Here is a 22020-nt window from a genome sequence, read left to right as displayed (position 1 = left end):
GACGATGATGAATTACCATGGTGCATTCCATGTATTCTAATAATCTGACCAATCCCTTGGGTTCCTTCCAGAAATTCCTAGTAACTCTCATTCCAATTCTAGTTCTTCTACTTTAATGGCTCTGTTATTTACCCCATCAGACAAGTCATTTATGAGAATAAATACTGGTTGTCCATGACACTATTTACTCCCATCACACAGCAACTCCAATACACCCTTCATCCAATGGCTGATTATCCCTTGAGGCAAATGGACTCAACGATGCTATTGCTTTCCAGTGCACCCACAGTATTTCCAACTTCTATAGAGACAAAGCTTCATTTCAAGAAGCCAGCAGGGAAGAAACAGCCTATAATGAGATTATGGAGCAATAGGTTGTAGAAAGACATGGCAAGGTTCCAAACATGGATAACCAGCATCAATCCCACACATAATGTCTTAGAGCAACACAGGAGCTTCTGCTCTGGCAATCAAAATGCAGGTTCTGATGAATCAGTAAGTACCACTAAACAGAATAAGTATGTTCTTCCCATCACTGACAGTACTCAGCATCACACTTGAAGATTGTTCTAGTCTCACTCCTTCTCAGGTGCTCTTGTAGGTCCCCTTGACATCTCTCTTTAGAGAAGTTCAATATACATTGGTGGTACTAAAGTCAGAACCATGGACAGCAGCAGCAGCCCCTGGGAATGCGTTAAAAAACATATTCTTAAGCCTGATCCGGTAACTGCTGAATCAGAAACTCTGCAGGTGGGGCCTGGCAATCTGTATTTTAACAAAATTTCTTGTTCACACTAAAGTTTGTGAAGCATGAATATAAAGTATTTTTGTGAAAATCTGGAGGTTAACGGTGACATCAAAGTACTTGCAACTGGCACTTAATTACTGGATTAAAAAGTAAAAAATAGTACACATTTATTTTTATATATCAAATGTTACAAAGATGTGTAAAATCCATCATTTCTTCTGTCTGGTCCGTATCTTAAGAGGTAACCAAGGTTAATAGTGTAATAGAATCCATTCACACTAATCTATGTTTATTCACACATGCACAAACATATATATTCCTATTTGGGTTTTCCTCCCTTTCTTTCCACTTTTGTTGTTGTTGCTGTTGTTGTTGCTACAGACTTAAGTTCATATTCTGGTACTCATATGGCTTTGCAATCTGCCTTTTTCACTTAATGTATCATGGACATCCCTCTAAGTCAGTATATGTAGTTCAAATTTTTTTCCTTAGAAGTTGTAAGATATTCTAAAGCATGAATGCTTCATATTTTATCCAATCTTGTTTTATTGATAGACATTCAGTACATTTTCAGTTTTTCACAGAAGCTAAATTAGAGGACTTCCACTGTGAAAATAATTTATGGGCTCAGATCTACTCGTGGGCTGAATTTGAAAGTGAAAAGGCAGATATATGAGAATATTCTTGTGCATAAAGAAAGGCCTATGAAGACTGCCTGAGCTACTCAAGCTCAGTAAGTCAGTCTTCAGGAATTCAACAAGCACTTGGCAATGGTCTATTGCATGCCAGCCCTTCTGGTAGTTGCTGAGGATACAATGGTGAACAAGACAGACATGATCTTTGATTCTCATAGAACTCACTCTCCAGTGGGGTTACATACAGGGACAAAAGACAATTATAATGCAGTATGATAAATGTCAAGAAGTTCCAGGCAAACTATAACCTGTTGATAGAATAGGAGTTAGTCAGATGAAGGAGGAGTAGTGTTCAAAACAGAGGGATCAGCATGGTGGGTTTGGGGAATTTCAAATAGTGTGAGAAGAGGAGAGATAAAGCTAGAGGTACAAGCAAAATCTAACTCACAAAGCCACTTCTAAGTTTCAACTTCTTCTTGGAAAAAACAAGGAGTCCTTTACTATAACAAAAGGGTACCCATCCCTTCTATCATATAAGCATGTCTCTTTAGAAATTGAAAGAACTGCATTAGGCAGAAAAATTAGGTAGGAAAGAGACTTGGATACTTTAAGTTGAATTTTATGCCAGTTTTGAATACATAAAATAAGGGACATTCAATAAACCCGGGCAGGGAGTACCCTAATCAAGATACTGGGTTTAATTTATATTCTGGATGAAATTTGTGCTATTATACCTATTGATCCTAACTCACCAAAAATCTAAAATCTATAATGTGGAAAACATACTTGCAAACAACACTTGCTGAATACCTACAGGGTATTTGAAATCCTACAGGATTTGAGGGATATAAAAAAGTGGAGACACACTTGCTGAATACCTCCAGGGTATTTGAAATCCTACAGGATTTGAGGGATATAAAAAAGTGGAGATTTTTATTTACCACATTCCATGGAAATATGATTCTCTTAAGAAGAGCAGACTTAGCCAAGGACACATGCCATGTGTAAGCTGAGCATTTGGGGAAGGATGATGAAAATGTGAGAACCGTATGTCTGTGAGGGGATGACATGAATAAGAAAGAGGACACCAGATTTTATCAGCTGCCATGTGTGAGAGAAAAAGATAAGATGGATTCTGAGGAAGTCATTTGTAAACTTTTTTTTTAAGTTTATTTATTTTGAAAGAGAGAGAGAGAGAGAGTGAGCACGTGCTTAAGTGGACGAGGGGCAGGAAGGGAGAGAATCTTCAGCACAGAACCTGACATGAGGCTAGATCCCATGAATGGTGAGATAGTGACCTGAAATCAAGAGCTGGACACTTAATCGACTGAGCCACCTTAATGCCCCTCCAGGAAGTTTTTTGTAAAACCCTCATGGAGTCACTTTATGGATGACCAGAGTAAAAGATCTCTTGTATTTCTCAAGATTTCTTTGTTTTAAATGTTTATTTATTTATTTTGAGAGAGAGAGCATGCACAAGCGGGGGGGGGGGGGGGGCAGAGAGAAAGAGAGAGAGAGAGAGAGAGAGAATCCTCAACAGGCACTGCACTACCAGTGAAGAGTTCAACGCGGGGCTCAAACTCACAAACCGCGAGATCATGACTTGAGCAGAGATCAAGAGTCAGATGCTCAACCAACTGAGCCAGCCAGGTGCCCCTCAAGATTTCTTAACTGGACCATTGTTTGTTTGAATGAGAAACTGCACTGAACACGGACCATGAGGGTGACAGTTATATTTGTATTATACATCTGTTATCTTATTTAACTCCAGACAGAAATCTTTTCCAGAGCCTGAAATCTAAGTGTCCTATCAGAAGCCATGCAGTCAGGAGGATGCCTTTTATAGATCTGAGATGTGCTTTGTCCATTTTATCCTTACTGTCTCCATTCCATATGATATCACCCCCATGTGAGCTTATGCCCCCATTCTCCACTAAGGTCCATGATGTGGCCTGAAGCATGGCATACAGTGTGCCTGTTTCCCCACAAACCACAAGATAGTTATACTCCCTCCCTTCTCCCATTTGTCTCTAGAAAAGTGACCACAGTGTTCCCTAATTCCATACTTCATTTCTCAGGGTTCTGAGTACAGCCTCTTGGATATGTTTTATATTTAGCTAAAATGTGCTCACTATAAAGCATTCAAACAATATAGAAGTTCATAAGTACACTGTGGGAAGTCAGTGCTCACTCCACCACCACCCTACTCTCACAGGTAACCAATCTGATATCTATCTTTCTCGAATAATACACATTATTTGTAATAAAAGTTAGATTTTACTATATACTCCATAAGGAAATTGCTTTTTAAAAAACTTACTGTATTAGGGATATCTTTCCATGCCAGTACATACAGAACTATCTTATTCTTTTTAACTGCTAGACATAGTTTAGATGTAGCAGAATTTAATTAATCCTCCGTCAATGAACATGTAGCTCTCTTTTAACTTTTTCTATACACAGGTCTATTGAGATGTAGATATATTGTGTGTGGATGAATCATTCAGTAGGATAAATTCCTTACAATGGAATTAATGGTCCCAAAGGAATGCATTTAAAATCTTTCCCCACACTCTTGTCCAAATTGGGTATGTACAATTATTCTTTTAATTTGTGTGTTGCTTAGAGAAAGGCCTTCCTTACATCAGTGTTATAAAAAAAAGTTCCCATTATTTTCTATTACATTTTTTGGTGTTTTAAAAAAATTCTAATGTTTTTTTTAATTTAGGGATCAGGAAATTACTGTCAAATACAGCCTGTTGCCTGTTTTTATCAATAAAGTTTTATTGGGACACAGTTACACCTCTTATTTATGAATTGTTGAATACTGCTTTTGAACTGAAAGGGCAGAGTTTGAGACAGAAATATTTGAGACAGAAATATTTGAGACAGAAATTGTATGGCCCATAAAGTCAAAATACTTACCATCTTAGGGCACCTGGGTGGCTCAGTCGGTTAAGCATCTGACTTCAGCTCAGGTCATGATCTTGTGGTTCCTGGGTTCCGGCCCCCTGCCGGGCTCTATGCTGACAGCTCTCAGAGCCTGGAGCCTGCTTCAGATTCATGGTCTCTCTCTCTCTGTCTCTCTCTCTCTCCTCCTCCCTCCCTCCTTCCTCTGCTCATGCTCATGCTCTGTCTCTCTCTCTCTCTCTCAAAAATAAATAAACATTATAAAAGAAAAAAAGCTTACCATTTGGCACTTTCTGGGAAATCTTGTCCAACTAATATCTAGAATTTAGGTGGGGCACCTGGCTGTTTTAGTCAGTTAAGCATCTGACTGTTGATTTTGGCTCAGGTCATGATCTTGCAATTCATGAGTTTGAGCCCCACATCTGGCCCTGCACTCAGAGTGCAGAGCCTACTTGAGATCCTCTCCCTTTCTCTCTCCCTCTCCCTCTTTCTCTCTCTCTCTCTCTCTCTCTCTCAATAAATAAATAACTTTAGACATAAAAAAATTTTTTTTAATGTTTTTATTTATTTTTGAGACAGAGAGAGAGAGAGAGATAGTGTGCAAGCAGGGGAGGGGCAGAGAGAGAGGGAGACAGAATCTGAAGCAGGCTCCAGGCTCTGAGCTATCAGCACAGGGCCCAACGCAGGGCTCGAACCCATGAGCCATGAGATCATGACCTGAGCTGAAGTCGGACACTTAACTGACAGAGCCACTCAGGTGTCCCAATAAAATAACTTTAATATCTGGAATTTTTAAATTGCATTCTTTCTTACTGTGAAGAACTTAACTTTATCTTACCAAATGTCATAAAACCATTCAATAAATGGCTCATCTTTTCCTTGCTGATATGAAATGCCATCTTTGTTGTATAACAAATTCCCATACATCCATGGGTGGGTTTCCGTGGGAATCCACTTTATATCATTGATCAGTTGATCTTTTCCTGCCTATACCCCAGACTCTTCATTTCTTTAGTTTTATATTTCTCTTCCGATAGTTTTACAGTTTAAGTTTTTATGTTTGGTAGGGCAAGTCCTGACTTGTGCCTTTTCAAAAAGATTTTTTATATTCTTTTTCATTTTCTCTTTCAGATGAATCTTAGAATCTCCTTGTAAAGATCTCAGTGGGGTTTATTATCAGTATTTCATGGACTGTAATTTAGAAGAGAATTGAAATCTTTACAATATTCTAGCACAGTGACCATTTCCTCATGGTTTCACCCACCTACATCAAATATTATTTTTTCCACCTTTGTCCATTGATAGATAATAATGGTGTTTTATTCTAATAATTAATAATAGATAAAATCAGGGTTTTTCAAGCTTATTATTAATTTTCCTCAGTTTTTTTCTTACTGTATATGAAAATGAGGCATTGCTCTACAATTGAGAGAAGCAGAAGACAGGATTTTACTACATCACCAGAAGTGCAGATCCCTATACTGTAGAAAACATTTTTGAACAATTGGTCAATTGAAAGACATTGATCCCTAAAAATGAGCTCTTCAGAAAACATCCTCCCTATTGACTCAATATTGCTGCTCCAAAACGCTCCACCATTTGCTGTTGCCTAATTAATTTTTAGTCTGCTACATGCTGAGTAAGCATGTACAAATATTCCTCTTCATGCAGGGGAGGCCCATATAGGGCAGCAGGAACAGCCGGTTTCCTGCTCCTTTTCCACACTCATAATAATTAGCCCTGCTTCCCAGCTCCCTTGTGCTCACCCTCGACAGTGGCAGGGCCAGAGTTGGATTCTTGGCTGGGATTCCCTGATATGCAGCCTCTGAGATGGGGATTTGTGGGCAGGAAGTTCCTTTGGGCGTGCTCTTGTAATCGGACGCAGGGAGAAACTGAGCTACCACACAGTCACTGCCCAGAGTTCTGGAGCTGGAATGGCCCTTCAGAGTTATACCAAATTAGTGCAAGGACCAGGGTCTTTATACCTCTGCACCGAGTAGTGGTGGGTGGGGGCTGCCCCAGAGAGAGGGCATGACCTTGGGCAAAACAGTTTTGGGCCAAAGGCAATTCCCATTAAGAGACTCGGCCAACGGTCTTCACCTGCCACTTGGCCTTCACCTGCCACACTCCCCAGTGCCTAGAAAGTTGAGCGCCTCCCTCTTGGAGGCAGGGTCTGGGCAGCACCGCACAGCAACCACTGTAGGGTTATAGGGTATTCTTTTTTATTTTTTTTCAATATTTATTTATTTTTGAGAGAGAGAGAGACAGAGAGACAGAGAGAGAGCAAGCAGGGGAGAAGCAGAGAGAGGGGAACAGAGGATCTGAAGTGGGCTCTGCGCTGACAGCAGGGCTAGATGCTGGGCTGGAACTCATGAACCAGGAGATCATGACCTGAGGCGTTTCTTCTTTCAGTGCTCCATCTTTTAAATGCAGTCCCTTCTGTCATTAATGCTGTGTTATGGCTCTAGGGAAGGAGGGGGTGAGTACTTCCCAGAACAAAGAAGATAAAAGGGGTGGGGGGTAGTGACACAGGAGCATCAGATAAGAAGAGCAAGCAGAGGACATTTTGTAAGGGAGAGAGAAAAATACAGATGAGGGGAGACTAGGGTTCAGATGCTGATGCTCTGGTGTTAACTCAATGCGAATATAGGAAGCCCAGAAAAATGAAGAGGTTGGTAGAGTGTCCTTCTCAAGCACAGGTGCCAGAAGTAGAATAGATGTGGTGATAGGGAATGTTTAGGGGCAGGGGTATAATATAATCCCCTCTGCTTTCCTCTGTTCTGAGCATGGCAGGGAAGGGATCTAGAAGTTGCCACAGGGAAGGCAATTGAGCACACCAGCTGGGACTAAGGTGAAGGGTAGTGTCCCTCTAGCAGGGGGTTGAGAGTAGGCTGTCTAAGCTGCATAATGGGATTCACAGCCAGGCCTCAGAAGATCAGCAGCACAGTGAGAGACAAATGAAGGCTCAGTCAGATGGGACCCACCATCCTTGGACCACCCTGAGAGAAGAGATCACAAGTTATTCCAGCCAAGAACACTCCAACAGTGGGTGGAGTGAGGGCAGAGGCCACTGCTGCCTGGACACCAGTGGACATCAATTACAGCTTCTTTGGTGGCAAAGAAAAGTCCCCAGAGAAGGATAGCACTTGCGCCAAGAGTCCTTACTCTAACACCAAGCTTCTCCTTACACTTAGATTGTTCTTGGAAGGAGAAAGAGGAACCTTCAAAGGAGAGAATCAATCCAGATACGGAGTTCAAAATTTAAAGTAATTATCTACCTAAAATGCAGAGAAGATTGAACTACATTTGATTGGCAAGTTTAATTCTCCTCACCATCAATGGGAATGATACTGTGCAAGGAAATTTAGTTCTACTAGGGTGGAATGAAGAAATCACCACCCCCATTACCTTTTTAAAATACATCTGAGACATAGTATGTGTCACAAATAAATTTCTTTACTATAAATGAGAAAAGCAGCCCCACCCCACCACGTCACATTCTGGCAAATCCAATCTCAGAAAATACGATGTTAACAAAAGAGAGGATCTCTTCTCTAGCACAACAGTTTCTCTACAGTGCCCTCATTGCAGTCCTGCAGGATGCGGTTACCATTCACCATATTGTTTTGAAAAACCACCAAATAAGTATGCTAGGGACTGACCCCAGGAACAAGATTTGATAATTTCCAACAAGTTCATAATTTCTAAAGCCCCTTCTAACTCTTTTCACTCATGGAGTTCTGACATAGATTTTGTCAGTGTGAAGGAAGGGCCAGGGAAGTGGCTGTCTTTTCCATGTACCATTTCCCTTCACTGATTAACAGCTGAGATGTGGGGGAATAAAGCTACCTCCATGGGAAACACACTGCAGTTATACACGGGTTTCTACACAGAAGTCATTACTCTTTGATAAGATTAGATTCAACAGAAGCTTAAAGCAATGATCCCTTTCAGATCTCCCCAAAATAGTGACAGACTACCATGTTAGAGCTATCCTACCGTCTGAGATTCAGAGACTGTGAATCATCAATGTGCTGAGGGCTATGAGTGAGGGAAAAGTTTGCCTCTTTATTAACCTTTTTTTTTTTCCAGTTGGGGAATTCCAGATTTCTAAAGACCAGATTGGTTATGCATCTAAATTAGCTGCTGAAACCCCTTATTTTCAAACATCTCAAATTAACAATATGACACTACACACCTATTCCTCTTGTCTTGGTGGAGGGAGGCAACAATAATTTATTGGAAACTATCTGCCAATTATTTTGCCAAGTATTTTATGTATCCTTCATTTAATTCTAATGGATATGCATAATTGGTATTACTATTCAGTTTCAGAAGCTGAAACTAGCAGAGAGAGAAATTGTGTCTTGCTCAAGTAGTAAGGGACGGAACAAGAATATAGCAAGTAGTAGTTAGTACCTACTCTTTTCTCTACTCCATACTTCCACAGCAGGAGCTGATTTTCTTACTACTCTATGTTGTCCTTAACTATTCATAGTATAAGTTTATGTGCATTTTCCTTTCTCTTTGATGGTAGCCTTTCTTATACACTAGTCTAAATATATTTGTATAACTCTCTCATATATATGCCAAGGGATAGCTGTCATTTTGGGCACACAGAGAACATAGTAATGAGAAGAGAATTAGCAACTGCAAGATCCAGTTCAGTAAAAATCAAATACTAAGATGATGCAAAGAAACTAGAAATGCTGAATAAAATATCTAATTTAAAAAATGCAAAACAGAGCTCACAAAAAAGGGAGAATAATTACCTAGCTACCAGAAATGAAAAACAAAACCTGAAAAAGCAAAGATCTTAGTAACTGTGCATATGCTTCGTCGTCTTTAAGATTATACTGGGAGCAAGTTGAAGCAACTTTCATTTCAGTGCCTACATGAAGTCAGTAGACATGGCCATTAGCCCAAGTCAAGTGGTGATGTGGGACTGAGATTTCAGCATTAAAACAGGACTCTCAGATAGCTATTCATTGCAGATATAACAAATAATGAAAGCAAGGAATAGGACAAAACTTTGCCTACTGGTGTGACTTGTCTGCCCATGCTTAGGCTCTGAATGAAAAAAAAAAAAAAGTCTCTACAGGAAACTAAAACCCTAAATTGTACATCATGTTGGTTGAAAAACTAGATTTATATTGCCGCTAATAATCCAGTAAACACCAAACAGAGAAATTAACATAAAACGTTGGTGATTCCCTTGGGGCAACAGGCAGGTGTAAACACAAAACTACTTTTAAAGAGCATTTCCCCAATGCAAGTTGTAGCGAGTTTCTATGGGAAGACAAACAAAAAAGAAGTCAGAGTAAGAAAATCTGACACTCTGAGGCAGCAGTGCCTCAAGAACTTAAAATGCAGACCAACAACCTAAAAGAGTACAAAACACAGATATATTTAATATAATTAGAAACATAAAAGGGAATCAAAGGCCCAAGACAATCATAAGGCAGAGGGCGCCTGGATGGCTCAGTCAGTTAAGTATCCAACTTTGGCTCAGGTCATGATCTTGTGGTTTGTGAGTTCCGGCACTGTGTCGGACTCTGTGCTGACTGCTCAGAGCCTGGAGTCTGCATCAGATTCTGCATCTCCCTCTCTCTCTGTCCCCCCTGCTCATACTCTGTCTCTCTCTGTCTCTCAAAAATGAATAAACATTAAAAAAAAATTTTATTTATTTTTATTTAAAAAAATTTTTTTTTAATCTTTATTTATTTTTGATAGAGAGACAGAGTGTGAGTAGGGGAGGAGCAGAGAGAGAGGGAGACACAGAATCCGAAGCAGGCTCCAGGCCCTGAGCTGTCAGCACAGAGCCCTATGCGGGGCTTGAACTCATGAACTGTGAGATCATGACCTGAGCCAAAGTCGGACGCTCAACCAACTGAGCCACCCAGCTGCCCCAGAAAAAAAAAAAATTTAAAGATAAGTCACTATGAAAGCATAGAAAAATTCAAAATAACAAAATAAAAATTGTAAAGATAATAATTAATAAACTATCATTAAAATTAAAGCTCAATGATGGCTTAGGCAAAAGATTAGACATGCTGCAGAGAAATTAGCAAGTAAAAGACAGATTTTAAGAAATCATTCAGAATATAGCATAAATAAATAAATGGGAAAAGGAGAACTTTAAAAATTTAGAACATAAGTGGATAAAGAAATTGTGGTTTATATACACAATGGAGTACTACGTGGCAATGAGAAAGAATGAAATATGGCCCTTTGTAGCAACGTGGATGGAACTGGAGAGTGTGATGCTAAGTGAAATAAGCCATACAGAGAAAGACAGATACCATATGTGTTCACTCTTATGTGGATCCTGAGAAACTTAACAGGAACCCATGGGGGAGGGGAAGGAAAAAAAAAAAAAAGAGGTTAGAGTGGGAGAAAGCCAAAGCATAAGAGACTGTTAAAAACTGAGAACAAACTGAGGGCTGATGGGGGTGGGAGGGAGGGGAGGGGAGGTGATGGGTATTGAGGAGGGCACCTGTTGGGATGAGCACTGGGTGTTGTATGGAAACCAATGTGACAATAAATTTCATATATTAAAAAAAAAATTAGAACATAGATGAGAAGGTTTATTCAATAAAAGTTGAAGAACAAAAGGAAAGAGAAAATAAGGGAGAGGCAACATTTAAAGAGATAATGTCTCTGAGCTGGTAAATGACATATATCCTTACACTTAAAAACACAAAAACCCTAAAGATTACACACACACACACACACACACACACTTAGAAGTTATAAATGGGAGCACATGGTGACTCGGTTGAGTGTCTGACTCTTGATTTCAGCTCAGGTCATGATCCCACAGTTGTGGGATCAAGCCCTGTGTCTGGCTCCATGCTGAGCATGGAGCTTGCTTGGGATTCTCTCTCTCTCTCTCTCTCTCTCTCTCTCTCTCTTTAATAAATTTAAAAAAATAAGTTTTAAATGAATTCAGTGAAGTTGCAGGATACACAATTAATACAGAGATATCAATGACCTTTCTATACGTAATAATGAAATACCAGAAAGAGAAATTAAGAAAACAGTTCCATTTACAATTAGATAAAAAAGAATAAATAGAAATAGAAATAAATTTAACCACAATGAGAGACCTGTGCTCTGAAACTATAAAATGCTGATGAAAGAAATTGAAGATGACACAAATGGAAAGATATTCCATGCTCATTGATTGGATAAACCAATACTGTCAAAATGTCCACACTACCCAAAACAACCTACAGATTCAGTGCAATCCCTATCAAAATACCAACAGCATTTTTCACAGAAATAGAACAAATGATCCTAAAATTTGTCTGGAGCCACAAAAGACCTTGAGTTGCCAAAGCAATCTTGAGAAAGAAGAACTAAGTTGGAGGTATCACCATCTCAGATCTCAAGATATACTACAAAGCTATAGTAATGAAAACAGTATGACACTGGCACAAAAACAGACATGTAGATCAATGGAAGAGAACAGATGTTCCAGAAATAAACTCAGGCTTATATGGTCAATTAATCCATGACAAAGGAGGCAGGAATATACAATGGGGGAAAGACTCTCTGGGAAAACCAGACAGCTACGTGCAAAAGAATGAAACTAGACCATTTTCTTACAATACACAAAAATAAACTCAAAATGGATTAAAGACTTAAATGTGAGACCTGAAACCTTAAAGTTCCTAAAAGAAAATATAGGCAGTAATTTCTTCGACATCAGCCTTAGCAACATTTGTCTAGATATGTCCCCTCAGGCAAGTGAAACAAAAGCAAAAATAAACTATTGAGACTACACCAAAATAAAAAGCTTTCGCACAGTGAAGGAAACCATCAACAAAACCAAAGAACAACCTACTGAATGGGAGAAGATATTTGTAAATGATATATCTGATACAATGTATAAAGAACTTAAATAACTCAATACCAAAAACAAAAACAAAAACAAAAACAAAAAACAAAACAAAAAACAAATAATCTGATTAAAAATGGGTAGAGGACCTGAAAAGATATTTTTCCAAAGACATACAGATGGCCAATAGACACATGAAATGATGCTCAACATCACTTGTCATCAGGGAAATACAAATCAAAACCACAATGAGATATCACCTCATATCTGTCATAATTGCTAGGATCAAAGAGACAAGAAATAGCAAGAATTGGCAAGGATGTGGAGAAAAAGGAACCCTTGTGAACTATTGGTAGGAATGTACATTGGTGCAGCAACTGTGGAAAACAGTATGGAGATTCTTCAAAAAGCTAAAACTAGAAATACTATATCATTAGTAGTTCCACTATTGGGTATTTATCCCCCCAAACCAAAAACACTAATTCAAAAATATATATGCACCTCTATGCTTATTGCAACATTATTTACAATAGCCAAATTATGGAAGCAACCTAAGTGTCCATTGATAGATGAATGGATAAAGAAGATGTAGGACATATATGTGATGGAATATTACTCAGGCATAAAAAAGGATGGAATCTTGCCATTTGTGACAACGTGAATGGACCTAGAGGGTATTATGATAAGTGAAATAAGTCAAACAAAGACAAATACCTTATGATCTCACTCACATGTGGAATCTAAAAAGCAACAAATGAATAAACAAAACAACAACAACAAAAAAATAGAAACAGATCCATAAATACAGAGAACAAACTGATGATTGCCAAAGGGAAGGGGGACAAAGGATGGGCCAAGTTGGTGAGAGGGAGTGGGAGATACAGGCTTCCAGTTATGGAATGAATTAAGTCATGGGGATAAACATACAACACAGGGAATATAGTCAATGGTACTGTAATAGCAGTGTATGGTGACAGATGGTAGCTACACTTGTGGCAAGCATAACATATAGACTTGTCAGATCACTACATTGCACACCTGAAACTAAAGTAACATTGTGTTGTCAACTATACTTCAGTAAAAATAAAAAAGCTAAAACTTAAAATAATAATTAAAACACAATAAATCCTTAGAAGAATAAATTTTTTTGAAATCCTACATTTTTTTTAATTTTTTTATTTTTTTTTAATATATGAAATTTATTGTCAAATTGGTTTCCATACAACACCCAGTGCTTCTACATTTTAACACACCATTTGGAAATTTCAGACAACTCTGACAAGTTCTTAACAACAACCTAGGGAACAAGATAGATTACCTACAGAAGCAGGTAATCTGTTATTTCAGCGCAATTTCAGTGACTACAAACTCCTGAAGAGCAACAGTGGAGGTTGAGTCAATGAAATACTAGCTTCAGAGTGTTGCAATAAATAAATAAATAACATACATACATACAGACAGACAGACATAATGGAAGATGTAGAATACCACATCCAGCTAGAGTGCCAATCAAGACTGAAGATGAAATAAAGGTATTTTCAGAAATGGACTGAAATAATTTATCATTTCAAGACCCAATCTAAAAGAACTACTGAAAGGGGCACCTGAGTGGCTCAATCAGTTAATCGTCTGGCTCTTGATTTCAACTCAGATCATAATCTCACGGTTTGTGGGATTGAGCCCCACACAGGGCTCTGCACTGACAACACGGAGCCAACTTAGGATTCTTTCTCTTCTTCTCTCTTTCTCTGCCCCTTATCTGCTCTCTCTCTCTCTCTCTCTCTCTCTCTCAAAACTAAATAAACTTTAAAAAATAAATAAAAGAACTACTGAAGGATGGACTTTAGGAAAATAAAATTGAACCAGAAACAAAAAGTACACTGAAAAAACTGAACAAAAAATTATTAAATATGGGTAACTATAATAACCATTGACTATATAAAGGAACAGAAGTATTAATATTTAGCTTGGGAATACAAACAAACGAAATGGCTAGAGAGGGTTACTGGAGTTAAACTCATTCTAATATCCTTACTGTGTTCAGAAGAAGGGTAAAAATATAATATGCAAACTAGTGGAGAAAAAACAGAGTATTAAGGAAACTAGATTTAATCCATAGAAACAGGAAAAAAAAAGAAGTAAAGAAAAAGCATGGCAAACAGAACAAAATAAGATGGTAGAAATAAATCTAAATACATCAATAATCATGGTGAATGCAAATAGTCTAAACTTGCTAGTTAAAAGAGCTTACAACTTACTTTATTTAAAAAACTATATTTTGTTACAAAAAATACAACTAATGGCTTGTAGAACTTAATGGCTCAGAAACGATGAAGGTAAATGGGTGAAAGAAGATAGGTGAATGCCAATTTTAAAAAGCTAGTGTAGCTATCTTAGTATTAGACATACTGGACTTTTAGGAAATGTGCATTTGGGGAATACAGAGGAGTCACTGCAAAATGTTAATGGAGTCAAGTCTTTTCTGACACCAAAGTCTGTCTTAGCAGTTCTCCATGCTGCCTGTCCCTCATGACCATTGTGACCATATGTAATGAAACAGATAATAATTCTACTGATGGAAACATGATTTAAAATCCACACATGTATGGGAATGCAAGCTGGTGTAACCACTCTGGAAAACAGTATGGAGTTTCCTCAAAAAACTAAAAATAGAACTACCCTACAACCCAGCAATTGCACTACTAGGCATTTATCCACGGGATACAGGTGTGCTGTTTTGAAGGGACACATGCACCCCCATGTTTATAGCAGCACTATTGACAATAGCCAAAGTATGGAAAGAGCCCAAATGTCCATCGATGGATGAATGGATAAAGAAGATATGGTGTGTGTGTATGTATGTATGTGTATATATACATATACACATACATACATACACACACAATAGAGTATTACTTGGCAATCAAAAAGAATGAAATCTTGACATTTGCAACTATGTGGATGGAACTGGAGGGTATTATGCTAAGTGAAATTAGTCAGTCAGAGAAAGACAAATATCATATGACTTCACTCACATGAGGACTTTAAGATACAATACAGATGAACATAAGGGAAGGGAAATAAAACTAATATAAAAACACGGAGGGGGACAAAACAGAAGAGACTCATAAATATGGAGAACAAACTGAGGGTTGCTGGAGGGGTTGTGGGAGGAGGGATGGGCTAAATGGGTAAGGGGCATTAAGGAATCTACTCCTGAAATCATTGCTTCACTATACGCTAATTTGGATATAAATTTTTAAAAATTAAAATTAAAATAGAGGAAAGAAAAATCCACACTGTAGTCAAACTGGCCCAAGTTGGAGTTCCAGCTCCACCACTTACCAGCTTTGTTGCTTTATTTCATGTCACCCTTCTGTGCCTCAGTGTCCTCATCTGTAAAATGTGGCCAGCCATACTTGCCTCTCATGCTTTATAGGAGGATTGGAATAATTGAAGTAAATAAAAGGCCAGTTTATACTAGCTTCTCATTGAATGCTAGCTCCCTCGTACCCCACTTCTTATCACAAAAAGGAAAACCTGAAAAACTTAAAACTTCAGAAGGCAAATTGCTATTTAGGATTTCCAGTTGAAATCATTTTTCTTATGAAGAGTTAATTATCCATGAAATTAAATATGTATGCATTCATGGAACCAATGTATTTATAATGTTAGAATATGAAGGTGGCTGGTCTAGAAATTACAAGACTTTCTTAATGTCTTCACAGCTGATGTTTTTCTATCGTGGGAATATTATAAAATTACCTTTTACAATTATCTAAAGAGAATAGTGTACCATAAGGTCAATTAGGGAAATGGCACGTGGTTGAACAGTTACATTCAGGTGTGTAAATGCGGATGGTTGGTTTAGATGCTCACTTGTAAGTAGTTCAGCACTCTGAGCATATTTTCTGTTAAAGCAAGATCACAAATGGGAATTTGTTTCCCAAGTAGGGTGACCAACTGTCCTGGTTGACCTGGAATTGGAGGGCTTCCCAGAATGTAGGACTTTTGGGGCCAAACCTGGGAAAGTCCTGGGGAAACTGGAATTTTGGGTCACCCTGCCAGGCCAGCATCCCCGAACTGATCTGCCTATATCAGTCACAGTTGCTGAAACTGTTCATGAGGACCCTGCTCTGCCAACTGCCAGTTTTTCCCATTACTGGGCATAGCACTTGATCTCTGACAGTCACCTGGGAGACCCCAGGTGCTGAGACTACTGTGGAGTCCATGTGTGGGAGACAACACTGTTGTCTCTGTTACGCTTTGTCACTTATACCCCAATGCAGCCTGTTCTATGCCAAGAACATCACTTCTTCCAAAAACATGGTGCTTTTAGCTCTGTGTACCTACTCTTCTCACATTGCTACCCAAAACGAGTCCCTCATTTTCAGGGTGGAGGTAGGAGCGTTAAGAGAGGATCAGATGCCATCTTATCCCCTCCCTCGTCTTTATACTCTCATGCACCCTCCCATTTGTATCAACCCAGATGATCAACGTCACTCTGAGATGACAGTCGATGCTCACTCTTAGATGGATGGCTATTCACTATTTACCCAGACAGCCACCTCAGAATTCGAGTTGGAGCTTGCTTAGGCACCTGCACAGCCTTTCTTCTAGGAATATGACATAGTTAATAATGACCTTGAGACCTGCCAAAGAGCAGCCTATTGAATAACTGCCATTCACCAAGTCCACTTCAAATGACACTCCCACTCCCTACACATACTAGTGAAAATGAGTTCAGCCTCCTCTGCTCTCCCATAGCAATTACTTTCTGCTTCTATTTAAACTTCAATCATGATCTGCCTCTTATTATAGTCACTTAAGCATGTGTCTAACTCCTTCATAAATTGTTAGATCTTTAAGAGCAGAGAAACTATCTCACTCATCTTTATATCACTCTTAGAACAGAGCAGAGTACCTGTCACAGAGAGACTGTTCAATAAATGTTTCAGGAATTGATAACATCCTTGGGACTCCAGAAACTCATCAGAGATCAGCTGGTTCTATTATGACTTGGTCAATAATTCAGTCTGTTAGAAGGAATGACTATGTTAAATATGTTCTGCCAACTTTGCTTATTCTTGCATTAAAATTTACAGACCAGTTAATTTAGTAGCTTGCTTTGATTTGAAAAGACTTGGCAGTGATAGAAAAGATGTAGGAATCAGAATAAATAAAATTCAAATTATTCCAGGCAAACTTTCATTGAAAAGTCATTTGAATGATGCTGTTCCCTCCAGTAGATAGCACCCAAACAGTAAGATGCTACTTAATGAGCAAAAAGGGTAAAATGTGATTTTTATTATCTACTCAAAAGTTCTCATTTCAACTTTTTTTTAAATGTTTATTTATTTTTGAGACAGAGGGAGACACAGCGCGAGTGGGGGAGGGGCATAGAGAGAGGGAGACACAGAATCTGAAACAGGCTCCGGGCTCTGAGCTGTCAGCACAGAGCTCAATGCAGGGCTCGAACCCACGAACCATGAGATCATGACCTAACCCAAAGTCGGAGGCTTAACCGACTGAGCCACCCAGGCGCCCCTCATTTCAACTTTAAATTGCCTCATAGCACAATACTATAGCAGCCAAATCAATGAGTAAAGTCAAATTTCAAGTAAATACACTGTAAAAATCAAGTTTCAAATTGAACTAACTTCTGGAAAACAAAAAATCCTGAAATTAGGTTTAGATTGGGAATCAAAGGAATCTGTGCCTTATAAAAAAAAAAAACAACTAATTTTTAAAAAAATACTAGATTAAATACCAAATTTATAAAAAATTAAAAGTTTAAATATCAAAATTGCCTAAGGACAAAAATAGTTGTAAGATGTACCCTACATTAAAGTTAATAAATTAGTAATATACATACTACGCTAATATGACATAGTAGTAATATGTCAATACGTTAGCAATGTAAGTGGTTACAATTTGCAAAAACTCCAAAATTATCATTAACTCAAAGCCAGAGAAAAGTTATTAGTGACCCAAAAGGTATTTCAGAGAGTTTTGGTACTACAATATTCAAGGTTGGCGGGGGGGAAGTTACTTACGAACCTGATAAAAGAGAGAATCTAAGGTGAATCAAACTTCTGAGATGTCGGGAAAGAAGGGTCAGTTCAACCAATAACCCTAAGAGCAATGAAAAGCTATGTTTAAATAAGCTCCTGTTCTTTTGTCAAGGCCCTACTATAAATGGTACCTGTACCTCCTGAAAGAATCACAAGGAATCCTTTGAGGTTGCCCACCAAACATTGCATTTGTTGTGCTTCCTCTGGGATCACTCCCAGGTGTCACAATCAACTGCAGACAGAGCGGGCTCTCACTGAGCACCTACCATGCGTCCAGCAATAAGACAAGTACCATAACACATCATCACCCCATTCCAAGAATTGCAAAGGTTTCAATTATGCAGCATTAGAACAAGCTGAAATTGATACTTAGCACACTAAAAAAATGAACCGAGATGACACATACGATTAATTATGTTATTCCTCTCTGATTTAAAAAAAAGATTCTGTGTGATTTCACACTGTGCTAATTTTTCTAATAGGTGGAAGAAAAGGCAATCATTTAGTTGTGACAATATCATAATCCTTCCACCCATGAACCACAATAAAAGAATATTCCACAAAACTATCTCGTTAAAAAGGCGGTTTTACTTTATGGAAAACAGAAAATGTATTTGTTTGATTCTGAGCATTGTAACTGACTCCCATGTCCTGCATGGAGTAAAAAAAAATATTTTCTGTTGCCCACATAGTAATAAGTAACCATATAAGCATAATGCATGTATATTGGAAAGAAAGAGGGAGACAATGAATTTGTCTGTCATCAGCAGGACCATAGAGTCTGCGTGTGGACCTAGCTCTGGACCATGCATCAGGCATCTTTACTTAGCAGAAAGCACTGTGCCATGATGTGCAACTCCCAAATCAGGGCTGATTTTTCCTTCTCTTTATATCTGCTCTTCTGTCTTGACCCATATCTAAATGCGGAAAAAGGCTAGAAGATACTAAGAAAGCTAAAATATTGCAAAAGAAACAGTGAGCCCTTTTGTTTCTGAATTAGGGAATAGGACCAACCCTACAATGTTTATTCTCTGAACCTGTAAGTTTGTCCATAAGATCATAGTGAAGGCATCTCAGGCTGAGAAGTCTAGTCCTGATTGGTGGAATGAAGATTATGGGAGATAGCACTCTGCCCCTGGAACCAATCTATGGAAAAGCAGGTGGGATTTCAGGTGGGGAGAAATGGAGGAACACTGGGGAGAAGAGAGCTGGGCATGAGACTTGTTTTCATCCCAAATACGATCTTCCCTTCAGAACAGTAACCAGTGATCCAGGTCTACCATGTGGGCAAATTCAAAGTATAGATATCAAAAATAATTAAAAAGCACTCAAAATCTATCTTGTTTTCTCATACCTGCATGTCCTCTGCTCCTATCTCACATTCTTCCTCTGGCAGTTGGTACTCCTGCTTCAAACCTCAGCTCAACATCAGTAGCTCCAGGAAGTTTGACCTGCCTCCTCCACTCTCCACAGCCTTGGGTGGGAGCCCCTTCGTGGCTCCTGTAACACCTTGTGCCCACTTCTTGTTAGAGAGAGAGGAGATATCTCTGCCCCTGAAATGGGGAATAATAGCTGTGAAGAGTCCCTTCCTCTGTTCTCATTCCTACCTCCTTTTGCTTAGTGGTGGTGGTTGGGGAGGGGGCTGCTGTTATTCTGGTTGATTCATTAGACCACAGGGCACTGTGGATGTGAAGGTCTGCCACACAGACCTCACTGTTCCTGTTACGCTCCACCAGGATGTATGAGATTTGGTATGAGGGACAGGGGTACTTTAAAAGTTCAGGCCTTAGTCAGGTGCCCTGATTCAGCTTAGGGCAGCCCTGCATTGGGTGTCGTTGGATACTTGCTCATCTGATACTCTGGTCCCATTTTGGCAGTTTATTCTATCTACAGCTCCTTTGTTTGGAAAATGCAAAGGGAAGCATGATGAGTGGGAAGATTCTAGCACCTAACTATATCCCAAACCTCTAAAACTCCCATCTTTGCACTTCCGACAATACCCTGTAAATACCTGTCTCCCTCATTAGATGGTAAACTCCCTGAGAAACTATTATTGATCTTTATGTCCCCAGTGCTTAGTACAATGTACAATACATATTAGATACTCAAAAACTGTTGAGTGGATAAATGAATGGTGAGTGAGTTTGGCCATTCCTGTACCTACTTCACTGACCCAACTCCTGGCCACTCTGCCTCTGTTCCTATCGGGTAGATCCCTGACCATTCCCTACATAAGCTCTGGCTGACCCACCTCTCTGTTCACCCACCTCAACATCCATATTCTCTGTTAAGCCTTGCCTAGCTAATTCTGCCCACACTCATTTCCTTTTCTAAATTATTTTGCACAATTTAGTATTTTTGTTATTCTCGATTTAAGTGTACTAGAGTTATGTTCTTAACTACGTTGTGAAAGACCTGGTGTCGACTAACTTCTTCCATGAAACATTATCAGGTGTGGCAGTGTTTACAAATAGAGGAACTGCTGTTTGTCTTCCTACCTTGGATGAGGTGGGTAAAGTCACTTATTTTCCCTAGGCCTCAGTTTCCTCTTCTGTCTGAATGTGTCATGGGCATTGTGAGGAACAAAAAAGTGCAATGGTATCTGCAAAAACTTTATGCAGAATTTATACCTCTTAAGAATGTAGAATAGAGTTTGGATCAGCAAAGACCTTAATAAATGCTTGCAGATTTACTTGATAATGATATTGTTGCTTACAGGCATCTCATTTTAATGAAGGGTCACTTGTTCTTACTGTAACTCTAGTAAGGATTATTATTATTTGCAATGACAGATGGGTGACCTGGTACATTTATCCCTATTCCAAGGAGGGTCAGCAGGCTGACAATGTTTGAAAAATATTACTAGGGAATCTCTTGGAATGTATTTTTGCAATTTATAAGTGTTTACCATTACTGTATTTCTGAAAGTGAATTCTTGTTTATTAGGGATACCATAGTCTATTTGGGCTGCTATAGCAAATTACCATAGGTGGATGGTTTAAAAAGAACAGAACTTTATTTCTCACAGTTCTGGAAGCTGGGAAGTCTGAGATCAAGGCACCAGCAGATTTGGTCTGGTGAGGGCCTGCTTCCTGGTTCATAGATAACTATCTTCTCATTGTGTCCTCATGTGATGGAAGGGATAAGGGAGCTCTTTGGGGTCCCTTTTATAAGGACACTAATCCCATTCATGAAAGTTCCATGCTCATGACCTAATCAACCCCCCCAAACACCCCACCTCCAAATACCATCACCTTGGGGATTAGGATTTCAACATATAAATCTGAAAGGATACAAACATTCAATCTACAGCAAGGGAGTTGTAATCCAACACAAGAATTATCAAAAACTTCATCTTTATCCATTTCCCTACTACCACTTACTTGTAACATTATCTTAACTTGAATTTTGATCCCAGTATAAACTTATGCAGAAAGTTGAGCAAGACCTATGATCCCCATGTCATTAGTGAGAACTCAGAAGTTTAGTAAATCTGAAGGTCAGAGAACCTGAAGCCACTGAGTCAGGACCACGGGGCTCACAAGGTATGAAGGTTCAGTCCTCTCTCTAGTAAGATGAGGTGAAGAGGTGAGTTATCAAGGCCTGATTGATAGTAAAAATGTAGGCTATTTAATATTCAGCCTTTTGGAAATTTAGATTTGGTAGGATAAGAGATTTAAACTTTTGTTTTAAAATCAAATTCCCAGGCTATCTTTCCAGGGTCCATAGATGTCATTCCTATTAGCTCTGCTCCATGTAACCAAGAGTTCTATAATTGGTGACGAATATTCAGATTATCTGTGCTGCCAA

The sequence above is a fragment of the Panthera onca genome, chromosome A2 (genome assembly GCF_046562875.1).
Source record: "Panthera onca isolate mPanOnc1 chromosome A2, mPanOnc1 haplotype 2, whole genome shotgun sequence".
NCBI lineage: Eukaryota > Metazoa > Chordata > Mammalia > Carnivora > Felidae > Panthera > Panthera onca.
Note: the sequence above shows the minus strand (reverse complement) of the source record.